The 12,500-nt window shown below is 33.3% G+C and overlaps 1 protein-coding gene across 4 annotated transcripts in view; it reads right to left on the bottom strand.

The window, feature by feature from the left end:
* LOC136845927 (uncharacterized) overlaps positions 1-12,500 on the bottom strand; it is a 300,929-nt gene that overhangs the window by 207,097 nt on the left and 81,332 nt on the right. The window lies entirely within an intron of this gene.

Below are 12,500 nucleotides of genomic sequence, written 5' to 3'. Positions count from 1 at the left end.
CACTGGAGCGAAGCCCGTCCCTTTCCAAGGTCGACGCAAAAAGGAAAAATAAAGCTTCCATTTCAACATGGGTCTGACCATCAGATGGCGCATTTCATACTTCATCTAACGTCGCGGTCCCTGGGGAGTGTCACTTCGTATCAGCAAATTCAATTTGAGCCCTTGTAATCCATTAGCGTGCTCGGGATCTCTTGTATAAAGTGATAGTGTACTAGCTAATCCCCCCTCCCCCGCCCAAACACATATTCAGATTTTAAAAAAAATTGTTAAAACTGATGAAGTGTGATGGATGAGATGGTTTTTTAAAAACTGGAAAACCAGTTAGGGAGGGAAAGTTGATTTTTGTCATAAATTTCATCAAGTTAGGGGGGGAAAAGTTTGTTTATTTCATAGATTTCATAAAGTTTAGGGGGAAAAGTTAATTCATTTCATCAGTTAATTTATTTCATAAATTTCATAAAGTCAGGGAAGAATAGTTAATTTGTCATACGTTTCATGAAATTCGGGAGGAAAAGTTAATTTCTCTCATCAGTTTCATAAAGTTAGGGAGGAAAAGTTAATTTATAAATTTCATCAATTTCTTAAAGTTGGGGAGGAAAAGTCAATTCGTTTCATAAATTTCATAAAGTTAACGAGGAAAAGTTAATCTATTCCATAAATTTCATAGTCAGGGTGGAAAATTTAATTCATTTCATAATTTCATAAATGTAAGAAAAGTTAATTTATTTTATATTTTTCATAAAGTTAGGGAGAAGAAGCTAATTTAAGTCATAAATTCCATAAAATTACATAGTTTGACAAATGGAAAGTTACCAGCAAAGTCTTACGGACAAAATAGTTTGAGGAATGCAGAAGACAGGTTTGGAATGTGATGACCTTAAGTTACTGAAGTAACGGGTTGCTTTGTCTTGTGTGCTTCAGACGTCTTTTTAATTTAAAAAAAAAAAGTCGATGAGGTATCATGTTGCTAAATGTTTCATGCGTTTCACTACGATTTCATAAAATATCAAAGTGATTTAGCTTGGTGTTTTACTCTTTAAATTTAAACAACGTTCATAGAGCCAAAACTAAAAAATAATAAAAAAAAACACTGAAGGGTAATACAGAATCATAAAACTATCTTCGACTTCCTTCCCAACATATTAAATCCTAATGCTGAACATTTGCTATCCAAATGCAGAGAGGGTCCTTATAAACCTCTTCTAAAGAGAGAGAGAGAGAGAGAGAGAGAGAGAGAGAGAGAGAGAGAGAGAGAGATTAATTATCATCAATAAAATATTTACGAATATCCATCTCTTTTCAATCGACGCGTCACCGAATCCATATGGGTACAAGACACGAGGGTCTCTCGAGCTGAGCTTAGGAGAGCATCATCATATGCCACTGATGAGATGTCATTCACTGAACGCGCGTCGAATGAAGAAATGGATTCTAGATACGGTAGAAAATTGATTACGATGTCCGTAGGGTTCCTACTATGTAATGAGTGGCTTCTTAGAAGTAGTTAATCAAGAGGATGAATGTAAAGAGTGATATGTTGGGAAACAATATGAGGACTAAAAACTGCAAGATGCAATTATATAAACGTAGTTGTATAAACACAAATATATATTGCAAGATTCACTGTTTGGGAAACATGCAATATTTTAACTGCAAGATATAGTTATATCAACGTAGATACATAAACACACAAATACATCTTGCAAGATTCACTGCTTGGGGAATATGCAGTATTTTAACTGCAAGATATAATCATATAAACATAGTTATATGAACACAAATATATCTTGCAAGATTCAATGCTCTGAGAATATGCAATATTTTAACTGCACCACAATCATGTAAACGTAGAAATATAAACTCTTAGACAAATATATAATGCAAGGTTAACTGCTTGAGGAATATGCAATAATATTTTCTCGAAAACTTACGACAATAAATAGTTATCATTTAATGACGGGTACCAAGAGTGCAATCAAATAGGTACGTTACGTACTTCCAAGAAGAGACACGGGTAACTCCTGGAGAACCATATGAAAGTTTATCAAAATCTTCGGCAGCCTCAATCAGATGTCTTACCAAGGTACTTAGGAATAGTACAGCCTCTCGCACAAAGAAGAATCATGCAACTTCACGCCACAGCACCACAGTCTTGTAAAGACCTCTGCAGTACCACAGGAATCAAGGTGCCATCTTTCAATGCTTTACAAAAATTCATGGCTTAAGGGCAGTTGTAGACTAGCGTGTATGTACTAAAAATTATTCAGAGATCAAAGATTAAACTGACTTCAGAACTCTGAATTTCCCTACAGAATCTGCTATCAGTATGCACAAATTATACATACATACATGCACACACATACAACATATAATCACGCCTGTTAACGTTAACATGCAAACACTCATGTACAGAAGTATTTACCCTGTGTTTACGTTTAGATTTAATTCTTGCACTTGTGTATACGTTTCTGTTTTTGTTTGCATTTCAACAAGCGCAAGCATAAAGACAAACGCATTCTGACTCACGTAGAAAAACGAACGGTTAAAAAACGTTTCTCCTATGCAAATAAATTAGTCACTACAAGTGCGCGGTAACAAGAGACGCCTCGTGTGTGCGCCCACGTATGAATATTCATGAGACCAATGAAGCCGTTGTTCTGACAAGTGTTGGAAAAGCAGCGGTGCTGTTGTTTTTGTTGTTGTTGTTGTTTTTGTTGCTGGTGCATTGTTGTTTTTATTGTTGCTTTGTTGTTGTTTTTGTTGCTGCTGTTGTTTTGTTGTTGTTTTTATTGTTGTTGAGGGTGGGGTTAAAGCGAGCTCGAACCAAAGTCTTTTTATTCCTATGTTCTATCTGCTTTCTCTCTCTCTCTCTCTCTCTCTCTCTCTCTCTCTCTCTCATTATTCAAAATCAAGCTTTATTCATATACTAGTTATCCAAACAACTAGTATACATATATTTGATAATAATAAATATAAATATTGGTAAAATGGTTAAGAATCGGGATAGACAGTGACACCACTGGAAATCATCCCACTTATCAGTGAGTAAATGAACTAGCTATCGGTTTTGGCAAAGCTTATAAGAGCTTGACTCTTATAACCTAACTTCCCCAAACTTGAGCACTCGTCTTCGGTTATGAGGTCAACCTTGGGTATAATTTTCATACATATTCACTCGGAATTTTTTTTTTGAGTAACGCGTGTATAAGATAGATGAATAATAATAATAATAATAATAATAATAATAATAATAATAATAATAATAATAATAATAATAATAATAAATTAAAGCCACAGTAGTGTTAAAAATATTTATGTACAAAGTTAAAAACAAAAATGGAGAGCCTTTCAGACACTACTTACTCTGTATCCCTCATCAGTCCTACGAAGTAGTAGCTGAAAGTCTCTCCTTTTCGTTTTTAACTTTGTACATAAACATTTTTAACACTACTGTGGCTTTTAATTCTCTATATTATAGCCTCGTTACGGGGTCGTCTTGTTCTACAATAATAATAATAATAATAAGAATAATAATAATAATAATAATAATAATAATAATAATAATAATAATAATAATAATAAACAACTTTATTTCAGCATAAGCCATATACATTAATAATTAGGAATACAAATACATAAAAAAACATATATGTAAATAGTTAAAGCATGGCAATATTAAATAAAACTTGCAATATCAAGTTACCTCTAGAAACCTGACAAAACATTGAAGGTATTTATATCCTTACGACAATTTATTCATTTAAAAAGTACAACACATAAAAAAAATCATTCTGATTAAGAAACAAATATACATGTCTGGGCATAACATAATCCCACTAGTGGGGATATAATAATAATAATAATAATAATAAATAATAATAATAATAATAATAATAACGAAGAGAATAACAACCCACACAGCACATACATGTTCCAGCTGCTCACCCCTGTAAACCCTTTTTTACCAAAATGTGATAATTTGTTGCCAAATATAAAAAGAATGTTAAAATTTTGTCACCAAGTCTACGGTAATGGTGTGCATGCTTTCAGTTCTATTATTCATAACAAATGAAACTCGATTGGATGTTGAATAAGATACTTTCCTATCTTTCCCAAAATCTAATCATGAGGCCCACGTTTTGGTATTATTTTCACTTATATACACACAAATTTTTGGATAATCTTGCTAACAAACTAACAGACAAACTAACAAAGAAACCTACAGATAAACTAACCTAAACAAAGATATAAACTCTTTGGCAAAAGTGATAAGTCTGTGACCTTTACCTATAATAACATTTAAAGGTCAAAAATGATCAAGTTAATTATTTGGAATTGAGGACTGAAATTACCAATGTGGTTTACCGGCAAAGGAATGTGACCATGACTCTGACTTTTAAACGTCGAATACGGTAATCGTAATTATGTTAAAATTGCCTATAAAATTATAGTAGTACAAAATTATGACACAAATATGCACCAAGCTATGTACCAAGCTATTAAGAATTGAAGCTCAATTATTAGATAATTGCTATTATAATATATTAGTATTCAAAAGACTTCCAAACTTTGTGACGTACACGTTTTTAACTTGACCGTCGATTACTAAAAGTTATTGCTAAATTGCCTTTTAAATTGTCTAGTACAAAATAACGGCATAGATATGTACCTAGTTATTAAGAATTGGAGCCTAACTGTCATGTAATTGATATTTTATTTTATAAGTATGGAAAACTAATGATTGGAGTTTGATGAAATTTGTGTGAAAACATTCGTTTCTAAAATCTTTGACCTAGACCCTTTTAACTTGACCTTCGTCGATAACTAATAAAAGTTGATTAAGCTGACAAGGTCCCACAACGAATGTTTTCACACAAATTTCATCAAACTCCAATCATTAGTTTCCAGACAGACAAAAGGACGGAGAGACATTTAGTATGAAATGAAGACATAAAGGAATCCTAGAAGATGATAGAGCAACAACGCCCAAAATAAATGCAAAGTCACGAAGACAAGAAAAAAAATTAGAATAAAATAAAAATAAATCAAACAACTTAATAAAAAAAAGCATTAATTCAAAGACTTATATTATAAAATGGTTCCCATATCTTGACAACCCTTTACCTTCAAACCCCGTAACATATCAGCTCACTTCTCTCTCTCTCTCTCATATGAGGCTATAAGTCAGTAGTCTATTCTTAGAGAATTAGAGTGCGTAGCTGGGCAGAGGAACCCTTGTATAGGTGGAGGGGTGAAGGTAGGACTCCCCTACAAAGATCCCCTGGGAATAAAGCGTCCTACAGTATTCCATGTAGAATGAGGAGGAGGAGGAGTTGGAGGAAGAAGAAGAAGCCAGGGAAAAGAGAAAAGGTAGAGGGAAAGAAGTTAAGGAGGGAAAAGGGAAGAAAGAGAAAAAAGAGAGTGAGAAAGGGAGGAACTAAAAGGATTAAGAAAAGAGAGGGAAAAGAGAGGGTAATTAGGAATAGCACCGGGAGAAGTAGAAAGGAGGATGGTAGGAAGAGGAACGGCAAAATGAGGATGAGGAAAAGGAAGAGAAAAAGAAACGAAGGAGGATAGGAATAATGAGAAGGAATTTGAGAGGAGAATGAGAAGCAAAAAAAAAAAAGGTGAACAAAAGAAGGAAGAAGATAGGAAGAGAAAAAAAGAGGCAGAGGAGTAGGAAAAGTAAAAGAAAGAGGAGTTAAAATGAGGAAATGGAAGAAAGGGGCTAAGTGAAGATGAGGAGAAAAAGAAGAGAAAGGAAGGAAGGGATGAAAAGGGATAAGAGAAGTAGGGGAACTCAGAACTAGAGGTCGGAGTGTCTTTGAAGGGCCTCCTTCAAGTGACACTTTGGAGAGCATCCCTTGTTAAGATATTTTTCTTTCTTTTTTTTTCTCTCTCTCTCTCTGCTTCATCGATTGACTGACTGCCCTTCTCTCTCTCTCTCTCTCTTTCTCTCTCTCTCTCGTCTTCTCAATCAAACTCTCACTCTCATTAAATGGATTATAGTTTTAGTCTATCCATTTTCTCTCTCTCTCTCTCTCTCTCTCTCTCTCTCTCTATATATATATATATATATATATATATATATATATATTATATATATCTATATATATATACAGTATATATATATATATATATATATATATATATATATATATATATATATATATATATATATATATATATATATATATACATTCACACACACACACACAATAATATATATATATATATATATATATATATATATATAAATAAAAAAGGAGGCTAGAAGATAGTCTGATGAAAGTGTTAATTTCAAAGTCTCGGGAGAAATGAGTGGTGGAAATCCACGAAAGTGCCCGAAGAAGTGTTTAAATGGAAACGTGAGAGTTCGCACAGAAAAAAATATGAAGTTGCTTAAAGTGTGCATAGTAATGAACTTTGTGTAGGCATATGAAGACACTAATGGCATGGAAGCTTTCTTGAATTAAGGTTCGTCTTAGGTTTTCCAGTTGAAAGATGAATTTAGTAAGACCGTTGTCTTCATCTCCTTTTGGGAAAATCATCATGAGATATATATGTGTGAGTATATAAATTATATATATATATATATATATATATATATATATATATATATATATATATATATATATATATATATATATATATATATATATATATATGTATATATAATATAAATATATACAGTATATAATATATATATATATATATATATATATATATATATATATATATATATATATATATATATATATATATATATATATATATATATATATAATGTGCATATATATATATATATATATATATATATATATATACATATATATATATTTATATATGTATATATATATATATATATATATATATATATATATATATATATATATATATATATATATATATATATATATATATTTATATATGCATTATACGCTCACACAAACACACACACACATATAATATATACATATGTATATTACATATATATCTTTTCTCTCTCCCAATTTCTCCCTAAATTAATAGCAACTGAGTTACATTGTTACTGAAAAATTTGGTCAAGGCTGTTTGCACGCAGTATCTGATAAAAAGAGGATTATGAAGTCATAACACGGTTATTTACAGTATTTATGATTCGACGCAATCAAGTCCTTTTTGCTCAATATTTGTCTTTTCTTGAAGCTCATACATATACTATATGTGATGAGCCTTTGCATATTCATACTTTTAATTCTTTTGTTTTCCCCAAAACCAAAACACACACCTACATGACAAAAGAGGATTTTCACGACAACTTCACTGCGTGAGTGACATTGGGAGATATACTGTTATATTTTTCCCCAAACCTTTTGGATCTGATTCTTCCCAATACGAAAAAAAATTGAAGTAAATATTTTTCTCTTTTTCCATTGAAAGAGTTTGAACACTTATGACTGACTAGTTCGAGACAATAGGAATAGTCTCTCTGTCTTTAGGTCGGTTGCTGTAAGAACTGGAATATAAAATATAGGCAAAAGGCAAAGTGCTGGGACCAATAAGGTCATTCAGCGCTGGAAGGGAAACTGAGAGTTACGGAGTTTTTAAATATATAACAGGAGGAAAACCTCGCAGTTGCACTATGAAAATACTGTTAAGAGAGGGTGGAAAGTAAGATGGAAGAAAGAGAATCTGAAAGGAGATATAGTAAAATGAACGAAAGGGGTTGCAGCTAGGGGCCGAAGGGACGCTGCAAAGAGCCCTAGATAATGCCTACAGTGCACCGCGTAAGGTGCACTAATGACACTACCCTCCAATAGTATATTTTTACCTTTGTTTAAAAAATTACCATTTTCGTGGTCGTTGCCTTCTAATTTTTTTTTTTTTTTTTTTTGCCAACGACAAGAACTTTTACCAGGAATTTCCTAAATAACGTTTTCCTGGGATGAAGGCTGACCAATTTGAAGCAATTCATTTGCAGCCAGTTACTACGGAGTTATTCACTTAATTAACCCTATTATCCAGAACAATTAAGCGATGGTAGCTGGGCAGTAATTGCATAATTTGATCCCAACTTGTAAATTTCAATGAGTGGACGACAAGCACTTAACTGGCAAATATTAAGTGTATTGGAACTCGGATCAAGGTTACATATAATTGCAGGTCAAGGTTACATATAACTGCTCGTCAATGTTACATATAATTGCAGGTTAAGGTTGCATATAATTGTAAGTCAATGTTACACGTAACTGCAGGTCAAGGTTACATACAATTGCTGGTCAATGTTACATATAATTGCAGGTCAAGGTTACATATAATTGTAGGTCAAGGTTACATATAATTGCAGGTCAAGATTACAATTAGTTGCAGGTTAAGGTTACATATAATTGTAAGTCAATGTTACAATTTAGTTGTAGGTCAAGGTTACATATAATCACAGGTCAAGGTTACATAAAATTGCAGGTCAAGGTTATATAGCCTATAATTGCAAGTCAAAGTTACATATAACTGCAGGTCAAGGTTACATATAATTGTAGGTCAAGGTTACATATAATTGTTCAAAGGATCAGTGTTTGCTGAGTATAGCTGTAGTCGTTATTATTGTTGTTGTTATTATTATCATTATTATTATTATTATTATTATTATTATTACTTAGAAGGCTTGTTCCATATGAGTAGAAGATGAACCCTATTCATATGGAACAAGCCCACAAGGGCCATTGATTTGAAAATCAATCTTCCATAGAATATGGTGTTCACTGGAAAGGAGTTACAGAAGGTATTAGGAAGTGGAGGAAGAGATCAGCTATTAGAAAGCAAAAATAAATGAAAAAAATAATGAATAAATAAATAAAAATGTAGGTAAATTATTAAAATACATATTTTTGTATTAATGTTATGGCAATGATAATGAATACACCTGACTTCAGTATGAAAAACTGTAACAACTGTAGGGAAATGAGAATGAGGAATGAGAACCGCAGCAATAAAACTGACGTGGAGGAAATAAAAAAAATAAAATGAACAACCAAGAGTGGACGAAATTCCATGAAAAAAATATGTAGTGCTTCATGGAATAAACACGGCTTAAAGAATTTCCTAAGAAAGTTTCCGTGCTTTCTGGGTTCACCTCACAGGTAATGCTGTCGACTAAGTTCGAAAGATGAAACCCAATACAAATTTTTCCTAAAGAAAAAAGGAAAACAAAATCTAACTGAAGAAAGATGTAACCCAGTATAAATTTTTCCTTAATAAAAAAGAAAAAACCTCATTGAAAAAGTCTGTTAGCTTGGTAACTCACGAACGGGGGAACGGAATTTGTAGAAACTCAGCAATAAATATTGTAGTAGGAATTACAGGTTTTTTTTTCATGGAAACTGTTTTAACACTGAGTCTATTTCTGTTAAAAGTGAGTCTTGTCAAGAGGATGGTCAAACGAATAATTCTGTCCAATTTCATAAAATTCTCTTCGACAATTTTTAAGATGTAGTGCTAACAAACAAAAACAAACAGCTTCATAACCACCTACATATTTAAATGTCCTTTTTGAAGTCACAGTCTCTACTGAGTACGCATGTTTAATCCTTCACTAGCGTACTTCTTTCTTTTCCTTTTCTTTTTCCAACATTCTTCGCCACTGCTCCCATTTCCAAAATCTTTTATCTTTGTCATCATTCTCTCTCCTCATTCCTCCGCCTCCTCCTCCCCTTCCTCCACCTCCCCTTCCTCTTCCTCCTCCTCCTTACTCAGCTAAGCCTCGAAGGCTGATCCTCGCTCGCAAGGGAATCACCTTCAGCGAAGAGTAGGACTTGTAATGCAGAGCACGAATTAGTCTTATCCCCAAAAGTTCCTGGTAAGAAATACCTAAAATATCTCAAATATTAAACATTAAAGATTGATGAAGGTCGCAGCGAATATTCTCATATGCTAGAGAAAATATTGCGGTAAATATTTGAAGACCGAAATGTTTTCTGAAACTACATACACACACACACACACACACACACACACACACACACATATATATATATATATATATATATATATATATATATATATACAGAGAGAGAGAGAGAGAGAGAGAGAGAGAGAGAGAGAGAGAGAGAGAGAGAGAGAGAGAGAGGGTGTGGTTCGTGGTTACTAAAGAAAGCTGCCGACGTCATCATCCTTTGAGGTAACGCAAAGGAGAAATCAGTTATCCTAACAATAACGATTCCGATGCTAATCAGTTCCCTCATCTTTACAAAAAGCTTTTTAATAACAAAGTATAGCCATCAAAGTGATACAGATCCTTCACGTTCAGAAAAATCCACCCGAAGAAGAGGAAGAAGCCCCAACCATTTATCTTTTTCCTGATGTGAGACGCGTCTTCCCATTAACGGCTGGCTTGAGAGAGTCTTTCCGTGTATCTCATATCTAATGACCAGACTTTTCTGCTACTTTTTGTTGCATCTGACGAGAACAGAAAAAATACAAAAATAGTTGTTTTAATAACAAAAATATGGCTTCAAAATAGTTGATTTTAAGTGTTCCAGTGTAATTACGACTTCAGGAAAAATTTTAAGTGTTCCAGTGTAATTATTGACTGAAGAACAGAAAATATGGCTTCGGGAAAATAGTTGTGGATTTTAAGTGTTCCAGTGTAATTATTGACTGACGAGAACAGAAAATATGGCTTCGGGAAAATTTTTAAGTGTTCCAGTGTAATTATTGACTGACGAGAACAGAAAATATGGCTTCGGGAAAATAGTTGTGGATTTTAAGTGTTCCAGTGTAATTATTGAACGAGAACAGAAAATATGGCTGGGAAAATAGTTGTGATTTTAAGTGTTCCAGTCTTATTGACTGACGAGAACAGAAAATATGGCTTCGGGAAAATAGTTGTGGAAGTGTTCCAGTTAATTATTGACTGACGAGAACAGAAAATATGGCTTGTTGCTTTTAAGTGTTCCAGTGTAATTATTGACTGACGAGAACAGAAAATATGGCTTCGGGAAAATAGTTGTGGATTTTAAGTGTTTCAGTGTAATTACTGACTGACGAAAAAGAAAATATGGCTTCGGGAAAATAGTTGTGGATTTTAAGTGTTCCAGTGTAATTACTGACTGAGAACAGAAAATATGGCTTCGGAAAATAGTTGTGGATTTTAAGTGTTCCAGTGTAATTATTGACTGACGAGAAAGAAAATATGGCTTCGGGAAAATTTGTGGATTTTAAGTGTTCCAGTGTAATTATTGACTGACGAGAACAGAAAATATGGCTTCGGGAAAATAGTTGTGGATTTTAAGTGTTCCAGTGTAATTACTGACTGACGAGAACAGAAAATATGGCTTCGGGAAAATAGTTGTGGATTTTAAGTGTTCCAGTGTAATTATTGACTGACGAGAACAGAAAATATGGCTTCAAAAATAGAGAACAGAAAAAATGGCTGGATTTTAAGTGTTCCAGTGTAATTATTGACTGACGAGAACAGAAAATATGGCTTCGGGAAAATAGTTGTGGATTTTAAGTGTTCCAGTGTAATTATTGACTGACGAGAACAGAAAATATGGCTTCGGGAAAATAGTTGTGGATTTTAAGTGTTCCAGTGTAATTATTGACTGACGAGAACAGAAAATATGGCTTCGGGAAAATAGTTGTGGATTTTAAGTGTTCCAGTGTAATTATTGACTGACGAGAACAGAAAATATGGCTTCAGGAAAATAGTTGTGGATTTTAAGTGTTCCAGTGTAATTATTGACTGACGAGAACAGAAAATATGGCTTCGGGAAAATAGTTTTATGCCAGGATTTTACGAGAACAGTGTTCCAGTGTAATTATTGACTGACGAGAACAGAAAATATGGCTTCGGGAAAATAGTTGTGGATTTTAAGTGTTTCAGTGTAATTACCGACTGACGAAAAAAGAAAATATGGCTTCGGGAAAATAGTTGCGGATTTTAAGTGTTCCAGTGTAATTACTGACTGACGAGAACAGAAAATATGGCTTCGGGAAAATAGTTGTGGATTTTAAGTGTTCCAGTGTAATTATTGACTGACGAGAACAGAAAATATGGCTTCGGGAAAATAGTTGTGGATTTTAAGTGTTCCAGTGTAATTATTGACTGACGAGAACAGAAAATATGGCTTCGGGAAAATAGTTGTTTTTAAGTGTTCCAGTGTAATTATTGACTGACGAGAACAGAAAATATGGCTTCGAAAATAGTTGTGGATTTTAAGTGTTCCAGTGTAATTATTGACTGACGAGAACAGAAAATATGGCTTCGGGAAAATAGTTGTGGATTTTAAGTGTTCCAGTGTAATTATTGACTGACGAGAACAGAAAATATGGCTTCCCAGTGTAATTATTGACTGACGAGAACAGAAAATATGGCTTCAGGAAAATAGTTGTGGATTTTAAGTGTTCCAGTGTAATTACTGACTGGACGAGAACAGAAAATATGGCTTCGGGAAAATAGTTGTGGATTTTAAGTGTTCCAGTGTAATTATTGACTGACGAGAACAGAAAATATGGCTTCG

Source organism: Macrobrachium rosenbergii, chromosome 14 (assembly GCF_040412425.1).
Source record: "Macrobrachium rosenbergii isolate ZJJX-2024 chromosome 14, ASM4041242v1, whole genome shotgun sequence".
Taxonomy (NCBI): Eukaryota; Metazoa; Arthropoda; class Malacostraca; order Decapoda; family Palaemonidae; genus Macrobrachium; species Macrobrachium rosenbergii.
Note: the sequence above shows the minus strand (reverse complement) of the source record. Positions and strands in the feature narration are given on the sequence as shown.